An 18125-nucleotide genomic window follows, 5' to 3' on the forward strand; every position below is an offset into this window, starting at 1 on the left:
GTTTCCTCCTCTTTAATTGGAAGTTGTGGAAGTATTATATATTGCTTATCAAGAGTCTAGCAGACTCTACAGATTTGGATATAGCAGATTCACTGTTGAATTTGTGCTGTGCCACTTAGTGAGTTGTGACTTGAGACAATTCTTTTAGTTTTCTCTAAGCTTCAGTTTCCTCCTCTTTAATTGGAAGTTGTGGAAGTATTATATATTGCTTATCAAGAGTCTAGCAGACTCTTTGTGCCTCTCTGCCTTTCTTGAACTTCTATATGTATACCAGCTTCATCACCACCATCTTTGCCTGTTACCTCTCAAATTTTTAGAGTGACCCCAGGATGGCTACTCTAAATAAAAACCTTATCTCGTCTTCTAATTCACCTTCTACACCTCAGACTCTGACTCCAGTGTCAGCTCATGATAACCTTACTCCAGCTTTCTGTAGGGATCATTGCCCAGCGAAGCTCTTTAGTCTGCTTGCCAGGAGCAGAACTGCCGGCTTCACAAGGGTAGTTAAAGGAAGATCGTGAAGGTAGTGTAGGGATGACTGCTAGCACTGTTTTTAAACTAATGGTTTAATTATACCATGTACTTGTGTAATGTATTATAATTTCTAAATACTTTCTTGCCCTTGGGTTTCAAATATGAATCAGCATTAGGAACCCTTGAGGGACTTGCTAAAAACAGGCTTAGGGCTCCACCCCCAATCTAATGATTCAGAATTCTCAGGATAGTAGCTAAGAAATCTCTGTTTTTAATGAACAACTTCTCAGCTAATTCTCCTTTGTCAGCTGACCTGGCATTGGTTCACAGGCAGGAATTTGCAAACTGTGAACCATTCCCTCTGCTCTTTCAGGAATCTCATGATCATACCTGGACATACCTAATGGCACAATAGGTCAGAAAAAACCTGTATCATGTTGACCCTAATCTCCTCTCTCTTGTCTACTTGAGGAACTTTAGTTAAACCAAACTCCTCCTACTGTTTCTCCTGCAGTGAAAATAGGTGCCCTGTTGTCCTACTATACCATACTGTTTTTAATGTGGACATGAAGTCTGATATTTTCTTATATCTTAACTCTGGATATTTGTTCATACAGCAGCTATGTTTCAGAATTATATTTCAAAACATAAATTCCAGTTCCCTAACTTTTTAAAAATTTATTATTTTATTTATTTCTCCCCGCTCCCCCATTGTTTTTGTGCTCGCTGTCAGCTCATCTTTTTTTCAAAGGCCCCGGGAACTGAACCTGGACCTGGGACCTCCCATATGGGAAGGAGGCACCCAATCACTTGAGCCACCTCCACTCCCTGCTTGTTTTTTCTCTCATTATTCCTTGTTGTGTCATCATCTTGTTGCATCAACATCTTGTTGCATTGTCATCTTTGTATCACCATCTTGTTGTGTCTGCTTGCTGCACCAGTCCCTTGCATCAGCTCGCTATCTTGTTCATTGTCTTTTTTTTTTAACATGGAAAAACATCTGCTTTATTATTATCATTAATCCCATGTTCTTGAGCTATACAAACTTGCCACTGGAAAGCATATTGATGTGAGCTGCTGTGGGCTGCCTGGCTTGAAGACTAGGCCTGGGTCTATGAGCAGAAGTAAATTTTCCCATCATTAAAACAATGACAACAGAAATCATGATAATCGATGATACCAATAGTAGCCACTGATTATGTCATCATCTCTGTGCTATACATTTTATAGAGCTTATCTTTAATCTTCAAAACAATGCTGCAAGTCTTATGAAATTTGAAAATTGAGGCTCAGAAATATTAAGTAAAACACTGAAAGTCATAAAGTTAGTGTCTAGTAGAACAAAGTTTGTACTGTCAGGTCCGTGGGACAATATAGCTTTTTTTTCTTTATTCTTAAAGACGTTTTGGATTACATAAAAGTTACATCAAAAATGTAGGGGACAATAAGGTTTTTATATGCCATCACTCTGGACAGTTGTCTGTGAAGATCTTTAGGAAATCAGATTTTTTCAAAGTCATGATAATTTTTATTTCGTTTGCCTTAGACCCTCTTTCTCATAATTTTTTTCCCTTCTGGAATTGAAACTTAGGACCACTGGGTAACAGAGCTCTAAAGCGATGACTGCAGATTTCTTGAAGGTAATCATAAACTCTAATTAGTTTACAATAATTAGCAAGAAACAATTTTTTTTTAAAAATTTACTTAAAATGATTTTTAATTTTATAATGACTAGCAAATAATTATAGCGTAACAGAGGTATTTAGTTAGAAAACTAACTTCAAAGATGAGAACCCTTTTACAGTTTATGTGTTTCAGGGTTCTAATTACTTTGAAAACTACCAAAACTTTCCTAACTATGGGAAAAAAGAAGATGAACTGATGCATGCCTGTATTGGAAATGTAATGAAACCAAATTAAAGCTTCCAGGATCTGCTAATATATTGCACACAAAACAATACCATGTTTGGTGTTCCACATTGGTCTGGTTTTGTTAGTCTGATTTTGAAAATGACCAGGAAAACATGTTTGTCTTTTCATTTTTCTAGCATGGGAGACCTGAACTGGCAACAGAACAGCAGTATATACAGTACCCATAGTTTTTATCATTTATTATTCTCTGTATTAATAGAGCTTAAAAAAAGGAAAAGATTGGCTCAGCTTCCCTTGAAGCTGCTTTAGAATGCTCTTAGTAATTGTTCGTTTTCTTTAGGAGGCATGGGGAACCAAACCCAGGGCTTCCCATGTGGTAGGCAGGCACCCAAGGGCTTGAGCCACATCTGCTTCCCTTCCCTAACATTTTGGTTAATTTTTAAAAGTATTATGGGATGTGCTTTACAGTTTTGGAAACTAAATTTACTGTCCATACCTCCAGCTCCTGTGAAGATAGCACACACATAGAAAGCCAATATTTATTAGGTGCCAAATGAATAGAACAAATAACAGTGTACAATCAGGAGTGATCATTGTGAGCTAGAGCCAGAGAATTCAAGGTTTGACCTGGAATGATGACAGTATAACTTGATAAGTATTAAAATGTAACTTTTAATATTTATCAAGTTTGTGTGTTTCAGGCATTGCGTTAAGTGTTTTACATACATTATTTACTTAACAGTAAAAAAACTCTTTCTCCTAATTGTCTTCATTAATAAATGTCAGCTTCATTCTACCAGTTACTCAGACCAAAAATCCTCTAGTCATCCTTGACTTTTTCTCTTTCTTTCATCCTCCTCAGCCCAGTTATCACCTTATACTGCCAGTTCCACCTTCTCTTCTGATTCCAGATTCTACCATCCAGAATCTCCACTTCTCTCCATCTCCATAACTCCCACCTTAGCCCAAGACCCCATCATCTTCTCTTGCCTAGATTATTGCAGTGGTCTTATCACTATCCCTGCAACTATCTTTGCCCGCTACACCCATTCTCATCACAGCACACAGGGTGAATGTGGAATCCTAAGTCAGCACCTTTCCCTCCTCTGAGCAGAACCTTTCACAATAAAAGCCAAAGCCTTTTCATGGCCCATCAGGCTCTCTTTGATTTAGCCCTGCTACCCTTCTAAACCATTTCCTGGTATCCTTGCTGGTTATTGCATATTCCAAGCATGCTTCCAAATTGGGTCTTTGTTTTCCCTGATTGGAGCTCCCTCCTGCCCTTCCTGCTCTCTCTGTGTGGCTCCTGTCTTCACTCCAGGTCTTTTCCTTTAGCTATCCTTCCCCTCTAACACTCCTACCCACACCTAAATGCCCCATACCTTTCTTACCCTGTCCCTCTAGCTCTCACATTTGATACGTTATATATTTATTTGTTCTTCTGTATTACATGTCGTCATCTGCTAGAATACAAGCTCTGTGAAAGCAGGACCTTTTCTTTTTAGTATTTTGTTCATTACCATATCCTCAATCCTAGAATAGCTTCTGAAATGTAGTCAGCATTCAGCAAATATTGTTGAATAAATAATTAAAACTTAGTATATAGAAGATGGAACTTATATCCTGGGAGTTTAAAAAACTTGCCCAGGGAAACACAGTGACTAAATGGTTAAGCCTGCCTTTGAACTTAGGTCTAATGCCAGTATCTTTGTTCTTAATATTATGTAGAAGTTATAGTTAAGGAATCTAGGGACCTTCCAGAGAGGGAACTCCAAGAAGATAGATAGAGAGGTGGGAGTGGTAGGGCTAGTATATTTGGGAGACAGTGATGGAACTAAGTTTGTGAAGAGCTTTAAATGCCATATTGGGGCAATTGAGAAGTTCTCCTTTAAGGTGGCGATAGTGATAGTAATAGTTCCTACCACATAAGGTTATTGGTAGTTAATCCTTGAAAAGCACTTTGAAAATTGCCTGGCATGTAGAAAGATAAGTGCTCTATAAATGTTGCAATTTGGAGTATATCTTGACAGCACAGCAAACCCGGGTCATCTAATTCAGTCTTCTATCTTTATCAGTGGATTTCCCTTTAGCATTGCCAGAGTAGAAATTTCTAGTGATTTTTGAACTAGAGCATTCCCACTTTCAGATTTTGCATCTTTTCTTCAAAACTAAAAAACACTGATTAAATTCAGCTGTTTAATCTGAATAGCAGATATTTCAGTACTGAGACAGTGGGGAATGAGATTTTTGAAACATCCATTTAACCCTTTCACATTTTAGAATTGTCTTTAAACCAGTAGCTTCCAATCCTGTGGTGCATGAGAATCATCTGGTGGAGCTTTTAAAGCTCTAGATTTCAGGCCTCAGTTCAGAACTTCTGAACCAGTATCTCTGCAACTAGAGTCCAGGAATCAAGGTATAAATATCTCCCAAGTGATTTTGAAAACATATATCAGGTTTAGGAACCACTGTTCAAAACCACCCCAAACTTGTAAACTTCTTTCTTAGAGAGAAAAAATACTTAACTTTTTGCTCAAGAATCTGTTCCTGTGTTTTAAGAAGTTGTTTTTAAGTCTCGTTGCACTTCTATGGGGGGACTAAAACCTGTGCTTTAAAAAAAATCTAAAATTTGAAGGGGGCTGTGAATGGGAGTAGGGTAAATGTTAAGGTTTTCTTTCCCCAGAGACGATGAGAGTTCTGGTTATACAGGAAAGAATACAGGAAAAGCAGGTTGGTTCACCTTTAGTGACAAAGGGTCAATAATAGAACTGTGTTACTCACCAGTGACTACTCATACTGAAGTCTGGGAAAGAGCAATTCTTTCCCAGATCACCTAGGTTGATGGTGAAATGAGGTTTCACTGTGCTTTTGACATACTACCCTGCAATAGGCAGGGCAAGGCTCAATAGTATAACCTGGGCCTTGTATGATTTGCCTCTGTTCTTATGTGGCTTGCTTTTTCTATTGACTAAAGTTGACAAACATGTTACTTCCCTCTTTGGGAATAAAAGTAAAATTTGTAACTCTCTTCCTTCTTGTTCAGAAGAGAAGGATGTTGTGATGTCTTATTCTCTATTACAGCAATGTCTCCTGCTACTCTCCAATTTTATAAATTTGTGTTTTTTAAAATCTCAGCAACTAGAACATGGATAGAAGGTCCACAGTTTCTTTATTTTTGCTAATATGAGCTAAGAGCACAGCACAAAATTTTTTAGCGTGACATTCTTTTAGTCTAACTACACCCTGATGTTCTTGAGCTCTTGATGGTATCCCACAGGTGTCTTAGGCTGTTTTTGCTTTTTATGATACTTTTTTCTTTCTGCTCCTCAGCCTGACTCATTTCAGTCATTTAGTCTTTGACTTTGCTGATTCTTTCTTCTTCCAGCTCCAATATGCTGTTGAAACCATCCTGGGAAAGTTTAATTTCAGTTATTGTAGTCTTCAACTCTAACAGTTCTTTTTGATTCCTTTTTAAAATTTTGACCGCTTTACCAAGATTCTTACATTGCTCATTCATTGTTTTCCTAATGTCCTTTAGTTCTTTCTCTGAATTTTCCTTTAGTATCATGAATATTTTTATGATCAATTTTTTAAAGTCTTTGGTATGTCCACATTCTGGTCTTCTTCATTGATGTTTCCTGGATTTTTATCCTCTTCCTTTGGATAAGCCGTTATTTCCAGTTAATTTGTCTTGTATGCTTGTTGCACATGTACATTTTTTAAAAAAAGATTTATTTTATTTATTCCCCCCCCCCCAGTTGTTTACACTTGCTGTCTGCTCTCTGTTTGTCTTCCTTTTAGGAGGTACTGGGAACTGAACCCAGGACCTCCCATGTGGGAGGGAGACACCCAACCACTTGAGCCACCTCTACTCCCTGCTTGTGTCTCTCATTGTTCCTCACTGTGCCTCTTTGTTGCATCATCTTGCTGCATCATCTTGTTGCATCAACTTGCCGCATCAGCTCGCTGTCTTCTTTAGGAGGCACTGGGAACTGAACCTGGGACCTCCTGTGTGGGGGAGGGTACCCAGCTGCTTGAACCACATCCACTTCCCTATGTACATTTTAATATTTTAGAATATTCGCCCTGGAATTTATTCCCTGGGCTGTCTTTCTCTTGATTTTGTGACCAGCTGGTGATAAGACAGCGATTCTCTTGAGCTTCAGCCCTCCTATCAGGAAGGTCTGCCCAAGGTGAACACAGTGTGCAGGGTTCTCGCTGTCTTTTCTGGCTGTGTGTCTTGTGCTTGGCTTGGGCTTGTTAGTTGTTTTGGAGTTCCCCTGGCTATAGGAGTCTGAATACTTTCTCTGTTTCACAGAAGACAGACCTCCTTCTCCTGGGTGTTGTATTTAAAGCAAGCAAGCCTTTGCTCCTTGCTGTCAGCCTCAACACTTTCTTTACTTGCCTCAAGCTGCTTTCACCTAGAGGGCAATTTCTGAGAGGGGGCCATTGTCAGAAAGAAGTTTGCAAGTCAGGCCTTCCCCTGGGAAGAGAGGGCCAGAGACCCAGGAAAGGGCTGCCTACCAACAGCCCGGGGAACAGGATCGTGAAGGGTGCCAGAACTTCTTTCATGCCTCCCCGAAGCAGAACTTTCTTGACCTGCCCAGCAATTTCAGCCCATGATCTTGTCCCCCATAGCCCTGAGAAAGCATTGTATCTTTATCTTCTTCACTGTCCCATCTTTAAGTCTCTTCTCCTGTTACATTTGTCTGGGGCAGGTTGAAACAATAACCCCCACAGAGCCAGTACCCCAGCTGTCTAAACACTAATCAGAAGTGGTGCTCAGTGATTGGCTTTGCCCACCCCTGGTCTTGGGAAAGAGGATTTTTATGCCCCTTTTGCCAGAGAGGTAGCCAGGGGCCGAATCGCGCAGTGGCCTGCTTTGACAGTGCGGCTGGACGCCCATAACCACAACTTGGGAGAGCAATTTATTGGTTTTACTGTATTAACCGGCCTCTTGTTTCTGCTCTTCCCTGGATGTTGTGCATTGTTCTACTAGCCAAAATAGTGGTTTCAGACAGTTCTGCCTATTTAGTAGTTCTGGTGGAAGGACTGAATCCTGGAACTGTTTACTCACCATCTTCCCACAACCCTTTCTCACATTTAGTGCTCCCCCAAACCCACCCACACCATCTAGTACAATACTTAATAGAATTGAATACTTTATAAAAACTGATGTAGCAAGAGGTTTTTTATATCAGATAGTAAATATCATACAATTGTTCAAAAAAATTCAATATATTGGAATGGAAACTATATATGGCCTTGGGTGTGTGTGAATTTGTGAATGGAGTCTGTGTATTTGCTACTAAAATTACTGTTTTTTAAAAAAATGAAATAATTGTTGGTTGGATTGGCAGAGTTTTCCTTTCATGTCCTTTATGGTGAATTGAAAAGAAGTATGTTCAGGTTTGATGGCACTAGGATTTACTTGTATTTTAATCAAGAACACATTGATGCTAGCTGCCTAGTACTGTTTATTACAGATTTCAGTGGTATTGATTGATTTTAGTTTTGTTGAGCTGTATAGTACAAATTGATCTGCAAGAGTTTTTCACTGTAAATTCAATGGAAAATAATAATGGGAAAAGAGTGAGAAGATTGTTTGTCTTTGGGGTAAACAATAGGAAGGAAGGATGCCTATGGTATTTTTAAGGCTCCAGCCTGTGAAGTTTTGATTATAAAGTGCCCAGGTTCCTTTCTTTGCCACCCATTGTCAATAAATATTGGAAGAATAGAACGTATTATTTTCTATTATTTTTTTAATGAAAATAACGTAAGTATAGTCTACTAATTGGCATTAAATAGAAATTCTCTTCTTCTTTTCCTATGTTTTCCTCAGACACAAATGCTTCACTTTAAACTATTAATTGGAAAAATCCAACTTCCTACAGCGTGGTCTGTGATCCAGTGACTACATTGCTGGGAAAACATATTAACTAATAACCTCCTGAAGAAAGGTAGCCAATGATTGTCTTTTTATCTCTTTCTGATTTAAGTGATATCATGGGAAATGATCAATACCCACAAACTGTCTTTCTGTCTTTGTTCTATCATTTCCTATGATCAAAATACTCCATTTAACAAAATGGCTCTTTATTCATTCTGCTTTTCTCATAAAAATACATTGGTGGATGGATATGTGAAAGCAGTTTACTACCAGGAATTGCTTCCTGTTTTCTATTGACACATAGAAAACTCCAAAATAAACTAGTACAATACAGTGAAGTCTCTAAAATAATTGTAATTAGTGGTTGTAGTTGGGAAGAAAGGAATACCTGACTAGAGATTGTTTTGGGTCTTAACCTTCTGAAAACTTCTGTTTGCCTCTGCTTAGATGTCACAAGCCAGTTATTGCTTTGTGTTCCTCTTATTGTTTGTACGTAAATCAATGATAGCAATTATCACATTATATTTTGTCAACAAGACTCTTTCTTTTACTGAGCTCCTCTGGAAAAGTTGGGTGTCTCGCTTATTTTATTTGCTCAATTTCAAGCCCATTAGTTTATCAATACATCTTCATGTAGTAATTAATTTTAGGCTAATACTTGTAGAACTTTCAGTATAAAAAATGTGGAGATAAGCACTCGTTGAAACTTTAAAATAATCCTTTCACATATATGTAATTATTCCCATTTTAGAGATGGGGAAACTGAGGCTCAGAGAGTAGAAATAACTTTATCAGGGTCTCTGCTAATATGTGATAGAGTTTAACTATCTGCTGATAACACGTATGCATAGAGATTTCTGTATTGTCATTGTACTTAGTATTTGGAAGAGGAAAGCAGCAAGTAAACAGGCTAGTATAAAAATGTAGAATAATGTATGATAAGGAAAAGAATTGTAGAGTGCTATGGGTGCCCAAAGTAAGATCACTCAGAACCAATGTTAAGACTTCAGGCGAATTCCAGAGAACCTGAAATCTGAGCAGAGATGTGATTGATAACACCTGCTAACAAGGTAGACCTAAAGGGACCTTGAAGAGTGTTTGGGCTGGGTGTAAATGTAGTGTGGAGTTCTAGCAACTAGACAGGAGGCTGGGCAGGCACTGAGGTACTCAGGGACCAAATCACGAGTGACCTATGCTGCCTTGAAGCACTCTGACTTTATTCTGAGGGAAATGGGGGGCCGTTGAAAGATTTTAAACAGGGTAGTGATGTTAAGATATTTGCATTCTGGCTGTGGTATGGAAAAATGTTTGAAAGGTGGTGCTATTAAGAAGCTTTTACGATAATCTAGGAAAAATATGACAGTGGTCAGAACTATGGTGGTGGCAATGGGGATAGAGAGATGGAACAATTTGGAAAACATTTAGAAGGTAAAATTGATGGGACTTGAGTTGGATCTGGAGTGTGAGGAGAAGATAGGATTAGCACTAAGTGTTTGGTGGATATTGGAACCATTCATTGAACTAAGAAGAGGAATAGGTTTGGTACAGGGGATGGACTGGAGGACCTAACCTATAACTCAACTTGGATATATTGTATGTGAAACATCTTCTTTTTTTTTTTGAAACATCTTCTTGATTGAGATTAAAGAGTCATCAGCTTAGAGATGACATATAAAGCTGGAAGGTTGCATAGGAAATGTATATAGAATTAAAGGAGAGGGCAACCCAGGATGAGCCCTAGAAACACTAGCATTTAAAGATCTCAGGAGGAGGAGCCAGAAATGGGAAGAGATAGATTGAATCAACAATCATTGTGTCCTAATAGCACAATAATCATTATTCATGTGTTCATGAGGGCGAGGCCACAGCATTTACTGCAGTACTTTGGCATACTTTGGTCTCCAACCATTTCAGTTTGGATGAAAGGATATAAGTCCATCAGTCAATGCTAACAAAGTTTTGGATACAATTCTGGGAGCTGGGATATAAGCAGTAAGGGGGGACCTGGACTCCACTCTCATAGAGCTAACAGCTGCTTCACTTATAAAATCTAAGAACTCCATCTAATAAACCTCTGATTTTTTACCCATTTATTCACCATGGGTCAAAATCAGTATCAAGTAGTCATAATATAGGATTCTAGTAGACATCTAATCCTTCAGGTACTCCTCTTTACTGGAGTCCAGCTCCACTGATGAAAAAATCCTTAACTACAACATGGGAATCAACCTTTCTAGAGAAATTACTTGAGACATATTTTCAAATAGCAGTGTGGGGAACTTTGAAAAATGAGTTGTTCTAACACCAATGCGAACTCTCCACCAAGAAGAGTTTTTCCCCCTTCACAAATCATTAGGTTACCTCTATGTCATAAAATCCGAAAGTAGAGAATTCTACCCAGGTCTAAAAATATTTATCTTTGGCACTGCCCTGATATTTAAGATAAATGTCTAAGAATTAATTTTCATGTCTAGATCAGTCAAGAAGTTATCTGTTATTGAAGTTCTGTATGCATTTATAACCATTATTTTTTAATAGCCCTTTTATCAAATTGCCTAATACCCTTTATTTTAGTAGTCTAATATATATGTGAGTTAATGAATTGTTTTATAGCTATTTAGTCAGAACTTCATTTCATACCAGCCAGAATGTACCTGAACATAGTGAGTCTTACGATAAATGCATTTCATATGACCGACCTCAAGTGTGAACAAGGAATACCTCAGCTCTTTCATTGACTTCCTGGTCACAGAAACAGGGTAAAAATGTGGGTACAATTTGTTCCTCTTTTTATTCCCTACTCAATTATATTAATACATGTTAGTATTAGAGCTGATGAAATTTTGGTATGAAAAATTAACATTTTTACTGCAATTATACTTTTATTACAAATCTGCTGTATAATTTTAACCATTTTTTTCCTTGAATGGGACTCATAATTTGTGCATTTTGTGGTTTTCAATCCATTTGCTTCAGCTGCAATCCTGATAAGTGGCTCAATTATAACTACAATATTAGTCTTAAAGACTCACTGATATCTCATGGAAAACTTTGAAAAACATTCTATTTGAAGACAATTCTGCTTAAATATCACATTTTCTTCATTTCTCTTCTGTCCTTTAAAAGTTATTACCAAGACCATTAGCATGATAACAGATTGCTCTTTCAAGCTCTAAAATTCTTTCTCTTTCAGCTGTCAGTTGCTTCATCCCCTAGCTCTTCCTCTCTTGAGGTCACCCCACTACCTGGAGGTCACACAGGTTTATATGTAGTTTTTCCATGTGCCCTCAGAATGCTGGTGACAACTTTAAATTTTTATTGGGGAGTAAGAGCCATAGAATATGATGATGTGTAAACATAATTAGAAACTGAAAGGAGGAAAGGGCATTGCCCTTGATATTAAAAACGACTTAAAGAAAGGAAAGAATTCTGTTTAGAAACAAGGGATCCATTTTAATTAATGATCATTCTAAGTGAAACACTAACTCTTCCCTTTCCCCACAAATGGTCAGAATATAGGTTTGGGGAATGAACTGGAAGAAATATTCATGTTGCTGATAAGGTTACAGGCCTTTAGAATATTAGTCTTTTCACTTTATAAACTCCCAGGGGAGTAATTTAATAACTTAAATATTCTTTGATGTTTAATTTTTCTTAACCAACCATATTAGAAGTGTGAGTTCATTTAACCATTAGGTTAGGGAAGTAGTAATATAATGTACTCTTTGTTAGAATTAAGTGGTAATGTGGTCCCATCTTGTGTACATACAATGAGGATCTGTTCTATCCTGTGCTTTCTTAATAATTCATTACACAGCACATTTGCTTTTTAAGGAAACATACCACAGACTCTTCTTTTGAGAGCTCTATAGTTGCAAGCTTATAACTATCAAAACCAATTTTTTACAATCTGTTAGAATGACAAAATGATGTAAAACCACAGAGAGGAAGGACAGCTGTTCATTAAAAAAAAGATACATGGGGCCTCTGATAGAGGCTCATCTTTAACTATAGCATGAAGCCAAGGTATCCTTTTGACCAGGTCCTCTGATTGTATGGTTTCCATTTGCCATTCTGTTTTGGAATGGTACCATTCATGGTCACACATTCAGATCCCCAGGAAGCTGGCAGCATGCCACCTAAAGAAAACTGGAGCTCTGCAGACAATCAGCTGTTGTGCTCAGCTCAGAGGAAGACAGAAACTGGTAGCAGTATTTAGGCCACCTTATTACTTGACCATGTTTGTGAATGGTCCTTTAGTCTAATGAATTAAGCTGCTGAGATAATTAAAAGATAAAGTATGGCATTCATTTACTTCTCTACAATTAAAAGACTTGGCTGTGTAATCATCTCATTTGGCTAGTAGGGAAGTAGGGTGGAAAGCTCTCTTTTCAGAGTGAAATAGTTGTTGAATTTTCTGTTCAAGGTAACCCTATATTACTACTACCTGTTATTAAAAGGACTTGGGTAGTTTGACATTTCTGGGAAGTGGTAGACTAGAAAGACACTGGACTCTCCTCTCCCAGAAAAATAGTAAGAAGATAGGTAGAAACACACGCCTTGGGAAAAAAATGTTCTAAGGTATTGGAAGGCAGGAGAAGGCTGAGATCACGGGAAGAGAGGGGGCAAAGGAAAAGAAGCTCCTCAGCAAAACTCTGAGTTAAAGCCTGCTGTTGCAGCTGCCCACACCCTTCCCCACCCTATAGATAATTTTGAGTTCTCCAGCCTCAGGCCAGCTATAGACTAAGGTGAACCACAGGAATCTGCCTCCCCAGGAAAACAGGAGAGAGAGGGACATAGTCTAAGTCTGACTTAGCTGTTTTTTGTTTTGTTTTGTTTTGTTTTTAAGTAGGCACCAAGGATTGGACATTGCACCTCATATGTGGGAAGCAGGTGCTCAACCACTGAACTATACCCACTTCCCAAGATTCCGCTTTTGACCCACAGATTTCATCAGCTGAATCCCAGAAGACCTTCCAGGCCAGGAGGGGCTGTGCCACTGTTTGACCTGGGAGCCCGCAAGGGACTAAAGCTATCCGACCCCTCGAATCACCCTCCTTACTGAGCAGGAATGGGGCCCAGCCTCTCTCCTCCCCAAGTCTTCAGCCTATAGCAGCCTAAGTGACCTAGACATAAGTTAAAGGTAACAACCCTCCCAGAGGGAAGAGAATGTATAGATGTTATCATAGTAAACTATGATCTTCCCAAAGCAGTAAATGACCTTGGTAAACATCCTTCCTAAGAGCAAGCATAGTGAAAACATCACCACACCCCATGTGTACTCTTCACCTGACTCTAGCACCTGACTCTGTTCTCATACCCTATGGAACATCCTTATTCTGAAATCCCTTATATCTCGCCCCACATTTTCTCATCTCTTTGCAGAGCACTACCTTCATTCACTCTTTAACCAGCTGCCATCAAAGAAGTCACTTCTGTTCATAAGTCCCAATAAAGCTTATATCAGATTCTCTACCCAGTACGTTCTTTGTTCTTGCAGCCTCCCCAACTTGTGCCCTTCAGGAGTTGGGTTGTAACACTAAGACTAGTTGTTTAGGATGCAGAAGGGAGTGGAATTGTTTCCTACCCAGAAAAAGAGAGGGGATTGCAAGCAAAAGTTAACAGCCTCTGAGAAAATTTTAATTATGAGGTTCAGCCTTCAGGCAGGATCCTCTGCCACATTAATCAGGTCCCTGTTGCAGTGAAAACTTTTCCACCACGCTTTGAACTGAAAGAGCTGCCAAAGAGTACCATCTGCTGGCCAACCAAGGAAGTGGACAAGAGGAAATTAAAAGTAAATACGTAAGAGCGGCTTTTTCCAGCCTTTCCAGCCTCCCTCCCCAAGGCCCTTGGAATTGGGTCTGCAACCTGTTACTGGGCCCAGGGCCCAGGTTTGAACAACTATCAGGGGCAATCCTGAAGACCCATAACAGGTTGAACCAAGAATCAAAGAAGAGCAGTAATGCACAGCCTTCCCCCACTAAATCCCTACACAAGAGAGAAAATGAGCATCTGAGTAAACTCACCATCCTAATCAGATGCCAAGACATCAGCAAAAAATTACAAAACATACTAAGAAAATAGAAGAAATGATACAAATAAAGGAATACAGCAAAAGACCCAGATGAGACTTATGATTTGAGGCAAAAAATAAACGAGATTCATACAAATTGACAAAATAAAATTGATGAGTTGAAAGACAATTTGGCTAAAGAGATAAAAGATATCAAGAAGACACTAAATAAACACAAGGAAGAATTTGAAAGCCTGAATAGCAAAATAACAGAGTTCACAGGAATGAAAGACACAATAGTTGAGGTCAGAAACACATTAGAGGCATACAACAGTAGACTCTAAATGATAGAGGAAAGAATAAGTGAAACAGAAGACAGAACAGCTGAATTTAAAGAGAGAAGAAGAGCGAGAGAGAAGAATGGGGAAAAATTGAGCAGGGCCTCAGGGAATTGAATGATAACATGAAATGTAGCAACACATGTGTAATGGGAGTTCCAGAAGGAGAAGAGAAGGGAAAGGGACAGAAAGAGTATCTGAGGAAATAATAGCTGAAAATTTCCCAACTTTCACAAAAGAAATGAACTTACATGTCCAAGAAGCTCAGTGTACCCTAGTCAGAATAAATCCAAATAGACCTATTCCAAGACACATAACTACTCAGAATGTCAAATGTCAAAGGTAACAAGAAAATTCTGAGAGAGCAAGGGAGAAGCAAACCATCACATACAAGGGATACTTGGTAAGATTTAGTGCAGATTTCTCATCAGAATCCATGAAAGTGAGAAGACAGTGTTATGATGCAATTAGGATACTGAAAGAGAAAAATTGCCAGCTGAGAATTCTTTATCTGGTAAAAGTGTCCTTCAAATATGAGGGTAAGTTTAATATTGACCAAAAAAAAACACACACTAAGAGAGGTTGTAGGGGGAGAAATCTACCCTTGCAGGAAATTTTAAAGGAAGCCTTACAGCCCAAAGAAAAAGTCAGGAGAGAGAGAGGCTTGGAGGAGAGTGTAGCAGGCAATAATAGCAGAGAGGATAACCAAAAGAGTTAAAAGACAGAAGATAGTAAAATATGACATATGAAAACCAAAGAATAAAATGCTTCAAGTAAATAATACATTTACAGTAATATTGAATGTGAATGGATTAAGCTCCCCAATCAAAAGATGTAAGCTGACAGAATGGATAAAAAACATGAGCCATCCATGTGCTGCCTAAAAAGACTCACCTTAGACCCAGGGATATAAACCAGCTGAAAGTGAAAAGTTGGAAAAAGATATTCCATGCAAACAGTAACCAAAAAAGAGCTGGGGTAGCTATATTAATACTAGAAAAATACACTTTAAATTTTAAAAAGTTATAAGCCATACAGAAGGCCATTAATAAAAAGGACAACCCACCAGGAAAAATTTCAACAGTTATAAACATCTATGCACTTAACCAGGATGCCCCAAAATACATGAGGCAAACTCCCATACTACAACTGAGGGGAGAAACAGACATCGCTACAATAATAGTTGGAGACTTCAACACACCACTCACATCATTAGATAGAACAACTAGACAGAAGATCAATAAGGAAAGAGAACTTGAACAATATGAGAAACAAGCTAGACCTAACAGATATATACAGAAGGTTGTGTCCCATATCAGCATGTTATACATTCTTATCAAGTGCTCATGGGTCTTTCTCCATGACCACGTTAGGTCTCAATAAATATAAAAAGATTGAAATTATACAGAGTACCTTCTTGGGTCATAATGAAATGAAACCAGAGTTGTTAATAAACAGGAAAGGGGAAGATTTGAAAAAGTGCGAGGCTTAACAACACACTCCTAAACAATCAGTGGATGAAAGAAGAAATTGTAAGTGAAATTAGTAAATATATTGAGCCAAATGAAAATGAGAACACAACTTATCAAAACTTATGGGAGACAGTGAAGGCAGTGCTGAGAGGAAATTTTGTAGTCCTAAATGCCTATATTGAAAAAGAAAGAACTAAAATCAAAGATCTAACTGAACAACTGAGAAACTAGGAAAAGAACAGCAAGTTATTCCCAAAGCAAGCATAAGGAAAGAAATAATAAAGATTAGAGCAGAAATAAATGAAATTGAGAACAACAACAAAACAGAGATAATCAACAAAACCAAAAGCTATTTCTTTGATAAAATCAATAAAGTTGACAAACCCTTAGCTAGATTAATAAAGAAAAAAAGAGAAGATGCAAATAAATAAAATCAGAAATGAGAGCAGGCAAGGAGGGGGGAGCTTAGTTACCCTACAGAAATAAAAAGGATCATAAGAAGATATTATGAGACTCTGTATGCCAACAAACTAGACAACCTTAGATGAAAAAATTCTTAGACATGCACAAAGAGCCTGCAATGACTTTACAAGAAATACAAGACTTTAACAAACTAATCATACTTAGAGAGTGAATCAGTCATCAGAAATCTCCTGACAAGGAAAAGTCCAGGACCAGATAGATGGCTTCACAGGTGAATTCTACCAAGCATTTTGAGAAGAATTAACACCAATCCTGATTAAACTCTTCCAAAAATTGAAGAAGAGGAAAAATTACCTAGCGCGTTTTATACAGCCAACATCACGCTAATACTAAAGCCAGATAAATATACTACAAGAAAAGAAAATTAAAGAACAATCTCTTTAGTGAATGGAGATGCAAAAATTCTTAACAAAATCCTTGCAAATGGAATCCAACAGCATAACAAAGACTTCTACATCACGACCAAGTGGTATTGATTACTGGTATGAAAGGGTGGTTCAACATAAGAAAATCAGTTAGCATACTACACCACATTAACAAATTGAGGGGAAAAAAACATGATCATCTTGATCAATGCAGAAAAAGCATTTGACAAAATCCCATATCCTTTCTTGATAAAAACACTTTGAAAGATAGGAAAAGAAGGAAAAGCCCTTAATATGATAAAGGGCATATATGAAAAACCCACAACCAACTTCGTACTGAGTGGAGAAAGTTTGAAAGCTTTCCTTCTAAGATTGGGATCAAGACAAGGGTGCCCAGTGTAACCACTGTTACTCATCATTTTGCTAGAATTTCTAGCTAGAGCAATTAGACAAGAGAAAAAAAAGACATCCAAATAGGAAAAGAGGAAGTAAAACTCTATTTGTGGATGACATGGTCCTATATGTAGAAAATTCTGAAATATGTACCACATTGCTACTTGAGCTAATAAATGAGTTCAGCAAAGTGGCAAGATACAATATCAACACATGAAAATCAGTAATGTTTCTGTACACTAGCATTGAACAAGCTGAAGAGAAAATCAAGTTTTAAAAAATTCCATTTACAAATAGCAAAAAAAAAGACTTAAATACCTAGGCATCAGTTTAATCAAAGTATAGGAACTATATTCAGGAAACTATAAAACAATGCTAAAAGAAATCAAAGAAGACCTAAACAAATGGAAAGACATTCCATGTTCATGGATTGGATGACTAAATATTGTGAAGATGTCAGTTCAACCCAAACTGATTTATAGATTCAATGCAATACCAATGAAAATCCTAACAGCCCACTTTACAGAAATAGAAAAAGCATTTACTGAACTCATTTGGAAGTGAAAGGGCACCTGAATAGCCAAAAGCATTCTAAAAAGAAGAGCAATGCGGGAGCAATTTCACTGCCTGGCCTTGAAACATATTACAAAGCTACACGTAATATCATGGTCAAAATAGCATGGTGTTGGCATAAAGACAGACACATTGCCCAGTGGAATAGAATTGAAAATCCAGAAGTAAACCCTCATCTCTACAGGCAGTTGGTTTTCTACAAACTGATCAACACCATATTAACGAGACAAACAGTCTCTTCAACAAATTGTG

General features: G+C 37.9%; 1 protein-coding gene across 7 annotated transcripts in view; it reads left to right on the plus strand.

Annotated features, from left to right (window-relative positions):
• Positions 1-18125, plus strand: part of SIPA1L2 (signal induced proliferation associated 1 like 2) — a 245073-nt gene that overhangs the window by 106424 nt on the left and 120524 nt on the right. Inside the window, exon 3 of one of the 7 annotated variants that reach the window (XM_023591318.3) lies at positions 8189-8306. The exons of the other annotated variants lie outside the window; for them this stretch is intronic. The gene's annotated coding sequence lies outside the window, so the exon portion shown is untranslated. The remainder of the gene's footprint in view (positions 1-8188; positions 8307-18125) is intronic. 7 annotated transcript variants of the gene reach the window in all.

The sequence above is a fragment of the Dasypus novemcinctus genome, chromosome 13 (genome assembly GCF_030445035.2).
Source record: "Dasypus novemcinctus isolate mDasNov1 chromosome 13, mDasNov1.1.hap2, whole genome shotgun sequence".
Taxonomy (NCBI): domain Eukaryota; kingdom Metazoa; phylum Chordata; class Mammalia; order Cingulata; family Dasypodidae; genus Dasypus; species Dasypus novemcinctus.